The sequence below is a fragment of the Sapajus apella genome, unplaced genomic scaffold (genome assembly GCF_009761245.1).
Source record: "Sapajus apella isolate SASKATOON/1434 unplaced genomic scaffold, GSC_monkey_1.0 scaffold4, whole genome shotgun sequence".
Taxonomy (NCBI): Eukaryota; Metazoa; Chordata; class Mammalia; order Primates; family Cebidae; genus Sapajus; species Sapajus apella.
Window position 1 is genome coordinate 13,526,800 of NW_022436944.1, and position 12,448 is coordinate 13,539,247.

Here is a 12,448-nt window from a genome sequence, read left to right on the forward strand (position 1 = left end):
TTCTTCTTCTTCTTCTTCTTCTTCTTTCTTCTTCTTCTTCTTCTTCTCCTCTCTCTCCTGCTCCACCACAGTAACACATACTTGCTTCCCCTTCACCTTCTGCCATGATTGGAAGTTTCCTGAGGCCATGCTTGCTGTACAGTCTGCAGAACTGTGAGTTAATTAAAACTCTTTTCTTCATAAATTATCAAGTGTCAGATATTTCTTTATAGCAATGTGAGAATGGACTAATAAATGAGGTTTCCCCTGAAATTTTCTTCTCATAAACATCAGCTTGTTCTAGCAACATTTTAACCCAGCTTCTCTGGCCAGTGTACCTTTGTAATTACTTTAATTTTACTCTGCTGGCTTCCAAGTAAGATTATTCTTTTTAATGAAAGGAAGCAGATAATAAATAGTAAGTAGACATTTTATATAGAGAAAGTTTTTTTCTGCCTTGAGAGCTGAAGAATTGCTATCTCATTAGAGGACAAGTGATAGTTAAGAATAAAGGTCCTGGAATCAGGTTGTGTGGGTTCAGATCTTGACTCTCACTATCTTTAGCTGTGACCTTGGGCCAGTTATTTCAACTCTCTGGGCTTTGCTGTTCTTTTCTGTTAAATAGGGTTAATAATAGGGCCTTCATATTAGGGCTGTTGTGAGAAATAAGTAGGATTTAGAAGAGTCACATAAAATCCTCAATAATATTATCTATTATTAAATGCAAGTCCTATTCTATGATGGCCTCAATAAGGATTGATTTGAAATTAGCCTAGGATTTAAAATTTGCTATGTTCCTACGTATCAAGATCACCAAAAAATTGTAACACAAAGCAAAACTTCTAATGACTTCACCTAGTATTTCAATTTGGGAAATATATTCTTTTTTTTTTTTTTTTTTTTTGAGACAGAGTCTTGCTCTGTCAGTGAGGCTGGAGTGCAGTGGCACGGTCTCTGCTCACTGCAACCTCTGCCTCCTGGGTTCAAGTGATTCTCCTGCCTCAGCCTCCCGAGTAGCTGCCATTAGAGGTGGCTGCCACCACCCCTGGCTAATTTTTGTATTTTTAGTAGAGATGGGGTTTCATAATGTTGGCCAGGCTGGTCTCAAATTTCTGACTTCATGATCCACCCACCTTGGCCTCAGAAAGTGCTGAGATTACAGGCCTGAGCCACCGCGCCTGACCTGGGAAATATATTCTAAGAAGAAAGTAATTCAAGATGAAAACATACTTAGGTACAGAAATATTAATCACGTTAATTATTCAAAAAAGCAAAAAGCCACTTCTGGATGTAACTTTCACTCAGATAGTAATATACTTAAAAGTAACATAAAAATTTATACATTATATAAAATTAGAGAATTTCCACAAATGTAATGTCTATTATTTTATTTATATTATACAATAATTTATAACTTATTTAATAAACATTCATTCAAACTGTATTTATAAAAATTCTCTAATGGATGGAAAAGACTTATGACAAAACAGGTTAAAAAAAGACAATAAAATTGGCCGGGCGCAGTGGCTCATGCCTATAATCCCGGCACTTTGGGAGGCCAAGGCGGGTGAATCATGAGGTCAAGAGATCGAGACCATTCTGGTCAATGTGGTGAAACCCCGTCTCTACTAAAAATACAAAAATTGACTGGGCATGGTGGCACACGCCTGTGGTCCCAGCTGCTTGGGAGGCTGAGGCAGGAGAATTGCTTGAACCCAGGAGTTGGAGGTTACGATGAGCCGAGATCGTGCCATTGCACTCCAGCCTGGGTAACAAGAGCAAAACTCCATCTCAAAAAAAAAAAAAAAAAAGACAATAAAATTGTATATATTGTACATGCTAAACTGAAAAATAACACACACAGAAGAAGAGAAATGCACCAAATTTATCTGAGCAGTTAACTCTTTCTTGGTGCTGAGATTATAGGTAGTCTTTCTATTCATCTGCATTGAAACTACTTTATTAATTTATCATATAAATGAAAAAAAAAATTTTTTTTAAGTTAACATAGATAAACTCGTTTTATAAAGTGGCATTTGACCAGCTGGAATTTTAATTATGTTAGGTCAGAAAGGGAATCCTAAAATATTTGAAGGAGGGAGTTGCCTGTTTTTAATAATCTTCACTTAATAAAATGGTTTGTACTCTGTGAACAGTTATTTTGAGATGCTGACATACCTAGAGATTGGCTGGATAAATCAGATATCTAAATTTTAGTAATGTCAAGCAGAGCAAATAGAAAAATTAAGAGCTCTTAATAATACATCTGAGTCTTTTTTTCTGGTTCCTTCTTTATTTATTTATTTTTTTATAAATGAGACTACTGGGTCTAATAAAAATCAGTGCACTATATATTGCGTATTTTTACAAAGCTAGTAGCAGAGGTAGTGGGAACAAGAGAGAAACCTTGAAGTGCTGATGGAGACAAATGTGAGGGTGAGGCCATCAGAGGTGATAGTAAAACATCTGACACTGGTAATTGGTAGCATCCAGGACATTTGGGGGCTGTGCAATTTCCAAGACCACTGAAAGTTTCCTTGGAGTGTGAAAGATACTAGATTTCTGCTCTCGGACCTAGAAGAGGACGTAAAGGTTAATTGGCCTGCATCTACTGCAGCATCTCAAGAATAGGCTCATCAGCTTTGTTGTCACTGCCTGACAAGATCCAAGATGACACATTAAGGTTGTGGAACAGGAAAAATAAGTGGAGTCAGAAGATAGTCAGAAAGCTGCAAAACCACTGCTAGCTTTAACTTCCTAAGGATTCCAGAGCCCTTGTCCTGTCGCTTCCCTTTCTACCAGGAATAGATACTGTCATGTTCAAAGGGCAGAACTCGGACCATCCGATTCTGATGTTTGTCCACAGCACTGTCTCTGTGTTCTCCCACACACTGTTCTCTTTTCCTGTGCTTAGGCTTCAAGCTTTCATCTCGAAGGTACGAGAGAACACAAAGAATGGCAGAAGAAAACTTCGATTTTGCAGGAAAAGGCACAACAACAGAGATTCTCAACAAAGATGGTAGAGACTCTCTAGATAAACTTGAAGATTTTAATGTGGACTGAATTCCTTCCCCTATTTGTAAAGGCATCCTTGCTTCTAAAGTGATTTTGTTTTGCTGCTTTCAGTTTATCATTATAATGAGTATCATCATCATTACTATCATTGTATAGTGGCTTACTTTGGACAAAATACTTTCATATATATTATTTTATTTAATTCTTATAAGAGCCCTATGTCAAGTTATTACTAGCTTTTTACAGTTGAAGAAATCAAAACTTAGAAATTACATGATTTTCTCATGTAAAAAAGGTCAAACTCATATGTTTTGACTGTTGTTCATCTGTTTGGTCCTAGAACTGACATACACTATCACGTCAATTGTCCCAAATGACAAAATCCTGAGACTGACTGTATTCCCATTAGGGTATGTCCCAAATTATCTAAATCTTCCTTTGGATACTTTGTTAGTCTAGTACTCAATGCTTATAAAACTCAGAAAAATCTAAGTAAAATAGAAAGAATTCTACCTTTTCTTTTTTTTTTTTTTTTTTTTGAGTTAAGAATACTATTTTAATTTATTTGCACTATCCTAAAGTGACAGTCTTGGCAATATTCTGCTCTGAAGTCTTTCTTGATATATTTTCCATAAATATACAGTTTCCCAAAATGCTTCCACTTTGGTAGCAAAAGAGAAAAAAAATATTATTTTAGGCCCAGAAGCAAAGACTGTGAAGGTTATGGGCAAAAATATATATATTGTGCACAGTTCTCCAAATCTTAACATAGGTCCAGTAAACATTTCCAGTTCCCAGACTGCCTTTTGGCTCTCATCAAAGAACTCTGAGCCCTGTTTTTAACTCAAAAAGACCTCCTATACCCTGATAACACCCTTGATGTCGGGTTCTAAAAACAAAGAGCTGTCAAGTGTCAACATTTGTGGAAAGAGGTCAAATTAGCATTTCCTCTTGAGAATTTGCACCAGCTTTTTCTGTTACTGGCTCTGGCACTCAAAGAAAGCAGGATGTTTGTTATTCCTTAGACCTAGATGAGAAAAAACTCAGCTCTGTTGCTTTCAGGGGATGGTAATATTTACTTGATGGCAGAAGTAAAAAAGATATGAAAACTCCTGACTTTGGGAGGATTTAATTTTTTTCTCTATCTATGGTGTCTCATTCAGTATAATACAACAAAACTTAGAAGGGTTATTGTTTTTGTTAGGGCTGCTAGAACAAAATATCTTGTTCTAGGTAATTTATGAGTAGCACAAATTTATTGCTCACAGTTCTTAAGGCTGGAAAGTCCAAGATCAAGGAACCACCAGATTCAGTGTCTGCTGAGGGCTTGCTCTCTCCTTTAAAGATGGTGCCTTATTGCCATGTCCTCATGTGGCAGGAGAGACAAGTTTCCTCAGGCTTCTTTTATAAAGGAACTAATCCCATTCATTAGGATTGAGCTCTTATAACTCAATCAACCACGCAAAGCCTCATCTCTTAATTTTACCACATTGGGGATTAGCCTCCAACATATGAATTTTTGGGAGACACAAACATTCAGATCATAGCAGTTGTAACAAAAATTAGTAAAACTGTAGCAATTTGAGATTTACTGAAACATATTTTTGTAGGATTTTATGTTTTTGATTCAAACATTTATTGAGTACCTATTCTCTATAAGGTACTGTGGGAGGTTAAAAATATGACTTTTTCAACCACATTCCTCTGGTAAGCCTTCTCTACACCTACCCCAAAACAATGTAAGATAATAATCTATACACTTCAATGTAGCCAACATTTATCTTGATCATAACAATCATTCGAAAAGTATTTACTGAAGGTCTTCCAAGTGTCAGGCAATGTGCTAAAATCTTGAGAGCCAACATCTTTCCTACTAAGCTGTGAGCAACCTGAAGACTGAGATTTAAATGAAAAATATTAATACATTAATTGAAATGATGCTGGCTAACTCTCTAGAACAAAAGGGGAAATTGTAGACCCAGCGAGAGATAGGCACTAGAAGTTCAAGTGGCAGGAAATGGTGGGCAGTTTCTTCCATGTTTTTTGTTTTTGTTTTGAGATCGTGTCTTGCTGTGTCACCCAGGCTGGAGTTCGGTGAAACCATCACGGCTCACTGCAACCTCCACCTCATGGGTTCAAGTTATTCTCTTGCCTCAGCCCCCTAAGCAGCTGGGATTATAGGCGTGCACCACCATCCCTGGCTAATTTTTGTAGTTTCAGTAGAGACAGGGTTTTGCCATGTTGGCCAGGCTGGTCTCAAACTCCTGACCTCACGTGATCCACCCACCTTGGCCTCTCAAAGCGCTGGGATTACAGGCGTGAGCCGCCACGCCTGGCCTGAGTTTCTGCCATCTTAAAATTAAACACCTGTCAGGGTTTTAGGTCTTTGCATCTTTATTCAATAGTCCAAGTCCTTCAAGGGATAATACAATTAGCCTAACTGGAGTCACAGGCCCACGACTTGAACAGTGGCACCTGGACAAATAATCCCGTGAAGGCAGCACACATAGCAGTGGAGTGCAAATTTACTCTAGGGATTGAGAATGTGTAAATTTACTCTAGGGATTGAGAATGTGTTTCCAAATCAAAGAGGAACAGACACAGCTAAAACACAACAAATATACATTGTATGTGGCAACACTACACAAAAACCTTTTACGTCTAAATTCTGGAATTTAAAATGGAAATCCTTACTTTACGTTTTCTCCTGCTTTCTGATTCCTCTCATCTGCCTCTGGCCTTCATTCAGGAGGAATGTGGAGATAAATGCCCACAAATGCATTGCTGAGATGTCCTACCAAACAAGGTAGACTAAGAATTAATAAGTCACAGAATTTGGAAACAACTATTAACAGTTTTGATTCTATAGTTATCTAAAGGCTATTTGCTTTTTATCTGGGCTGTATTTTGTATTTTTGCTAAGTATAAACTTATTTATTTGTCCTCCTAATTCAGAGAAGTGAATTCCCTCATCTTAGAGTTCTCATTTTTTCTTTTTTTTTTTTTTTTTAGGTACTATGAAAGCCACATTACTTAACATTTTTGTCTCAATTTTTCCACCTGCAAAACAGGACCTACGTATAATCATTATTAATGCTGCCATATTTAATGCTTGTCCAAATATTTATGATATTCAGACATAGTTGTCTTTACTTTTCCTTGAGAAATGTCAACTTTCAGTCAGTTGGCCCAGGTAAAAAGATGAAGACAAGTCTGATTCTGGGGCTTTCTGTTCACTGTTCTGTTTGGTTTTTCTCTTGTTTTTTCATGCCCTTTTCCCACATTTCCATTTTCTCTCAGAGTGAGATAATTAGTGTAAAAAGTCAACTAAATGGTGCTTGGGGACAGTAAGTCTTGAGCATACTGACATGTGTCCCATGTTCCACTGTTACACAAGTTGCTTAAATCTCACTGCAAATGTCGTCAAGTTTTCCATAGCCCAGGATGGCTGGCTGGCTTCCAGCTATGAGAAATGGCTTCCTGAACATGGTCTGGTGAAGCTGGTGATTTCAAGATTTGTGTAGCCTGCATCTTCTCAGCTTTGAGGATTCAACAGTCATTAAGTTCTCAGAAAAATGGGGATTCTAGAGCTTTTTATGTCACGTAGTACAAACCACATTTGATTATGTGAAACATCAGGAATTCACTTAAATCCATAGACAAATCAGGATTCCACACAGTATTACACTCATTTTTTATGACTCATGGGAACTCTGTTCTTGTAAATTCAAATATGAGTGATTAAAAAAAATTCCTAAATGGGTCTCATTGTTCCTAGATATTTTATAATACCTTGTCTTTCTCTTTTGAGAAAAAATGGAAAACCCTTGCTCCTTTATCCTTAGAATATCCTTCAGGTCCTGTTTCTCCTTTTCTCTTCTATCACTTAAGTGACTGATTAGATTTCTTCATTTAATATCTGGAGCTTCATATCTAGAAAAAAATTATTTTTCCAAGTGAGCTCTGGAAATTTCTGGAAAAGAAATAGAATTTCTTGAGATTGACATTTCATAATATTTATGATAGCTCATAACATATTATGAATGTGACAGAATCTCTAGCTTTACTTAGACTCATAGAATTTTTAAAAATTACTTGTTTAAATGCCCTGGCACCAATATCTTTATTAAATTGCCTTTGAAAATAATGTAAAGTTCTGCACACTTAGGAAGATCAAAACAAAGCCATCTTCATAATGATACATACTGCTGAGCCAGGTTTGGAGGAAATATTAATAGTTATCAAGAACCTACTCTTTTTGTTTACTTATTTATTTAGAGTATTTTTAAGTTGATAGCAAAATTCAGGAAAAGAACGTAGATTTCCCACACTCCATGCCCCTGTACATGCATAGCTTCCCTTATTATCAACATCCTTCACCAGAGTAGTACATATTGTTGCAATTGATGAACCCCCATTGACACATCATAATCACTCAAAGTCTGTAGTTTACATTACAGTTTGTTCTTGGTGTTGTACATTCTATGGGTTTAGACAAATGTAAATATGAAGATACATATGCATAATTACAATACCATATGGAGTATTTTCACTGCCTTAACATCATTTGTGTTCCATGTATTCATTTCTTCCTTCCTGCAAGCCCTGGCAACTACTGATCTTTTAGTCTACATAGTTTTGCCTTTCCAGAAGATCGTGTTGGAATTGTATAGCATATAGATTTTTCAGATTGGCATCTTTCACTTAACAATATGCACTTAATATACTGTACATAATATGCATTCCTCCATATCTTTGTAGTTCATTTCTTTTTAGTGCTGAATAATATTTTAATGTCTGAGTGTACCACAGTTTATTAATTTCTTCATCCACTGAAGAATATCTTGGTTGTTTCCAAGTTTTGGCAACTATGAATAAAGCTGTTATAAACACACATGTGCATTTGTGTGTGTATATGTGTGTGGACATAACTTTCCAACTCTTTTGTGTAAATGCCAAGAAATGTGTTTGCTAGATTGTATGATAAGAGTAAGTTCAATTTTGTAGAAACTCTCAAACTCTCTTCAACAGTAGCTATATCATTTTGCATTTCCACCAGCAATGAATGAAAGTTCTTTCATTTATTTATTTATTTATTATATTGATTTTTTATTTATTAGCTTGTTGATGTGATGGAATACAAACATTGATTTTCAAATGTTGAACCAGCCTTGTATAGCTAGGATAAATCCCACTTGGTCACGATGTATGATTTTATATACATTGTTTGATATGATTTACTGAGGATTTTTATAGCTATTTTCATAAAATTTATTGATTTGTAGTTTTTATTTATTCTAATGTCTTTGTCCAGTTTGGGTATTAGGGTAATATTGGCCTCATAAAATGAGTTAGGAAGTATTCCCTCTGCTTCTCTACTCTGAAAGAAATTGTAGAGAATTGGTATCATTTCTTCCTAAATATTTTGTAGAATTCGTCAGTAAACTATTTGGTCCTGGTGCCTTCTGTTTTGGAAGGTTATTATTGATTCAATTTCCTTAATATAGGGCTATTCAAATTGTCTATTTATTTTTCTGTGAGTTTTGGCAAATTGTGTTCTTCAAGAAATTGCTCCTTTTTATCTAGGTTATCACATTTGTGTATGTGTTGCTCCCAGTATTCCTTTATGATTCTTTTAATGTTTATAGGCTTTATAATGATGTCACATCTTTCTTTTCTGATATTAGTTTGTTTCTTTTTTTTTCTGGTTCTTTTCAAAGAACGAGCTTTTGATTTTGTTGATTTTTCTCTATTAATGTCCTATTTTCAATTTCATTGACTTGATTTTTGCTCTAATTCTTATTTTTTTTATATATAGATTACTTTGGATTTAATTTGCTGCTTTTTTTCTAGTTTTCTGAGATAGGAACTTAGAATATTGATTTTAGGGCTTTTTTTAAAACTAATATTTGCATTTTAATACCATAAATTTTCCTCTTAGCACTGTTTTTGCTCCATTTTATAAATTTCATATTTTAAATTTTCTCTTGAGATTTCTTCTTTGACCCACATGTTATTTAAAAGCATGTTGCTGACCAGCCTGGGCAACATAGCAAGATCTTGTCTCTACAAAAGTTATTTTAAAAATTAGCCCAGAATGGTGGTGTGTGCCTGTACTTCTAGCTACTCGGAGGCTGAAGCAGGAGGATTGCTTGAGCCCTGGAGTTCAAGGATGCAGTGAGCTATGATTATGCCACTGAACTTCAGTCTGGGTGACAAACCCTTGTATTAAAAAAAAGCATGTGGCTTAATCTGTGTGCATTTTGGGATGTGGGATTTTTCCAGTTATCTTTTTATTATTGATTTCTAGTTTAATTTCATTTTGTCTGAAAGTAGACACTTCCTAATTTATATTCTTTTGAATTTGTTAAGATGTGTCTTATGGCCCGGAATAAGATCTATATTCATGAATCTTTCATGTAAGTTTGAGAATACTTTGTAATTAGCTGTTGCCTGATAAAATAATCCATAGATGTCAGTTATGTACAGTTGACTGATGGTGTTGTTTAGTTCAACTAGGTTGTTACTAATTTTATGCCTGCTGGATCTGTCCATTTCTGACAAAGGGATGTTGCAGTCTCCAGCTATAATGATGAATTCACCTATTTCTCCTTTGCTGTGCTATCAGTGTTTGCCTCAGCTGTTTTAACACTCTGTTATTAGGTGACTATACATGAAGAATTGTTAGATATCCTTAGAATTGACTCCTTTATCATTATGCAATGCTCTTCTTTAACCGTGATAACTTTCCTTGCTTTGAAGTCATCTTTGTCTGAAATTAATATACCTATTTCATTTTCTTCTAATTAGTGTTAACATGCCATATTTTTCTCCATTAATTTACTTCTAAATTATATGTGCCTTTATATTTAAAGGAGGCTTCTTGCAGACAATATATATTTTGGTATTTTAAAAAATCTACTCAATCTGTCTTACAAATAGTACATTTAAACTATTGATGTTCAAAGTGATGGTTGTATTAACATCTACCATATTTGTACTGTTTTCTCTTCAAGGCGTTCTTTTCCTTTTTTTTCTTTTCTTCTTCAGATGTCTCTGTCACCGAGTGTGAAGTACGGTAGTATGATCACAGCTCAATGTGGCCTCAAACTCCCCTGCTCAAGTGATCCTCCTGCCTCAGCCTTTTGAGTAACTAGGACTACAGGCATGTGCCACCATGCTGAGCTAATTTTTAAATTTTTTGTAGAGATGGTGTCTCACTATATTGCCCAAGCTGGTCTCAAACTCCTGGCCTCAAGCAATCCTCCTGTCTTGGCAGCCCGAAGCACTGGTATTATAAACATAAGCCACCATGCCTGGCCCCTCTGTTCTTTATTTCTGTTTTTATCTCCTGTTACTTCTGCTTTTTGTGGTTTTAATTGATTATTTTACAGATCCATTTTCTTTCCCTTTTTAGCTTATTATTTTTCTTTTTGATTTTTAAAAAATATTTTTCTAGTGCTTGCAATGAACCTCCACATCTAATCCAAATCCACTTTTAAATAACACGATAGCATTTCGGAGATAGTGTGAATAACTTAAAAAATAATTTGAATTTCTTCATCACATTCTTTGTATCATTCCTGTCATTCATTTCACTCATATATAATCATACATAAGCGTATATAACCAAAAACATTGTTATTTTGAACAAATTATTATCAGATCAATCAACAATCAGAAAAGCTTTTTTCTTACTTTCACCTGTCTTCTCTTTATTGGTCTTATTTTCTTCACGTAGATGCAAGTTTCTGACCTAGGTCAGTTTCCTCCTTTCTGATGACCTTCTTTTAACATCTCTTGCAAGGCAGGCCTACTGGCAACAAATTCTCTCAATTTTTATTTGTTTAAGAAAACCTTTATTTCTTCTTCACTTTTGAAGAATAATTTCACAGGGTACAAGGTTCTAGATTAGTGGGTTTTTTCTCTTTCAATATGTCATAGATTTGATTCCACTTTATTCTTGCTTGCATGGTTTCTGAGAAGTCAAATACAATTTGCCCCTCTAAGCAGCAATCCCCAACCTTTTGACATCAGGGACCAGTTTCATGGAAGATAATTTTTTCACAGATGGGGTCAAACTCTTCCACCTCAGATCATCAAGCATTAATTAGATTCTCATAAACAGCGTGCAACCTAGACCCCTTGCATATGCAATTCACAATAGTGTTCACACTCTTATAAGAATCCAATGTGGCTGATCTGACAGGAGGCGGAGCTCAGGTGGTAATGCTCGATTGCTGGCGCTCATGTGCTGCTGTGCAGCTCAGTTCCTAACAGGCTACAGGCCAGTACAGGTCTCTGGCCCAGTGCTGGGGACCCCTGCTTTATAGGTAAGAATCCCCACTCCCCCTTTCCCTGCTCCTGGCTTCTTTCAGAAGTTTTTATCTTCCATTTTCTATAATTTGAATATAGTAGGCCTAGCTGTTGTTTTTTGAGGCATTTATCCTGTTTAATGTTCTCTGAGCATCCTAATTTTATAAATTGGTGTCTGACATTAATCTCGGGAAAATTTTAGTCATTATTGTTTCAAATATTTGTTCTGTTTCTCTCTTTCTTCTCCTTCAGGCATTTTTCATTATGAATGGATTACATGTTTTATGGTTGTCCCACAGGGCTTGGATAGTCTGTTCTTTTTTCACTTTGCTTTTCAGTTTTGGAAGTTTCTATGGTCATATCCTCAGGCTAAGAGAGGCTTTCCTCAGCCTTGTCCAGTTTACTGATGAAACCATTAAAGGCATGCTTTATTTCTGCAGATGCATTTTTGATATCTAGCATTTGTTTGATTCTTTCTTAGAATTTTCATCTCCCTGCGTATATTATCTATCCCTTTTTGTATGTTGTCTACTTTTTGCATTAAGGCCATTATCATATTAATTGTAGTTTTAAAAAATTATTGGTTTAATTCCAACATTCCCACCATATATGGTTGGTTCGGATGCTTATTCTGCCTCTTCAAACTGCTTTACTGCTTTACAGTGTAACTTGCAATTTTTTTGTTTAGAGGAAGACATGATTTACTGGGCAAAAAATAATTTGGTTAAGTAGGCCTTAGTCATGTGGTGATGAAGTGTGAGGGGAGAAATGTTCTGTAGTCCTGTGATTAAGTCTCAAGTCTTTTAGTGAGGCTGTGCCTCTGGGCTGTGGCTTCAAAGTGCCTTCCAGTCCCCTCATTTAAATGGAACATTATGGATAGAGGAGACTGGAGTTGGGTATTTTCCTTTCCCCAACGTGGAAAGCTAGAGGATGCAGAGTTGGATATTTCCCTTCTCCTATGTGAAAGCCTAGAGCTGAGTGGATTTGGATATTTCCCTTCCCCAGGTTAGTTAGGCTCTGATAATGCCCCAGAAGACTTTTGTTAACTAGTTTCTCCTGAGGATCTTGTTAAGAAGCGTAGTGATTCACGCCCGTAATCCCAGCACTTAGGAAGGTCGAGGCAGGCGGATCATGAGGT

The 12,448-nt window shown here is 35.9% G+C and overlaps 1 long non-coding RNA gene across 1 annotated transcript in view; it reads right to left on the reverse strand.

Moving 5' to 3' along the window:
* The window catches only part of LOC116539680, a 12,948-nt gene extending 5,429 nt beyond the window's left edge, over positions 1 to 7,519 (reverse strand). Inside the window, exons 1-2 of the long non-coding RNA XR_004264139.1 lie at positions 5,689 to 7,519; positions 2,792 to 2,908 (exon numbers count right to left, since the gene is read on the reverse strand). This is a non-coding gene — a long non-coding RNA (uncharacterized LOC116539680). The remainder of the gene's footprint in view (positions 1 to 2,791; positions 2,909 to 5,688) is intronic.
* Between the last annotated feature and the right edge of the window lie 4,929 nt (positions 7,520 to 12,448).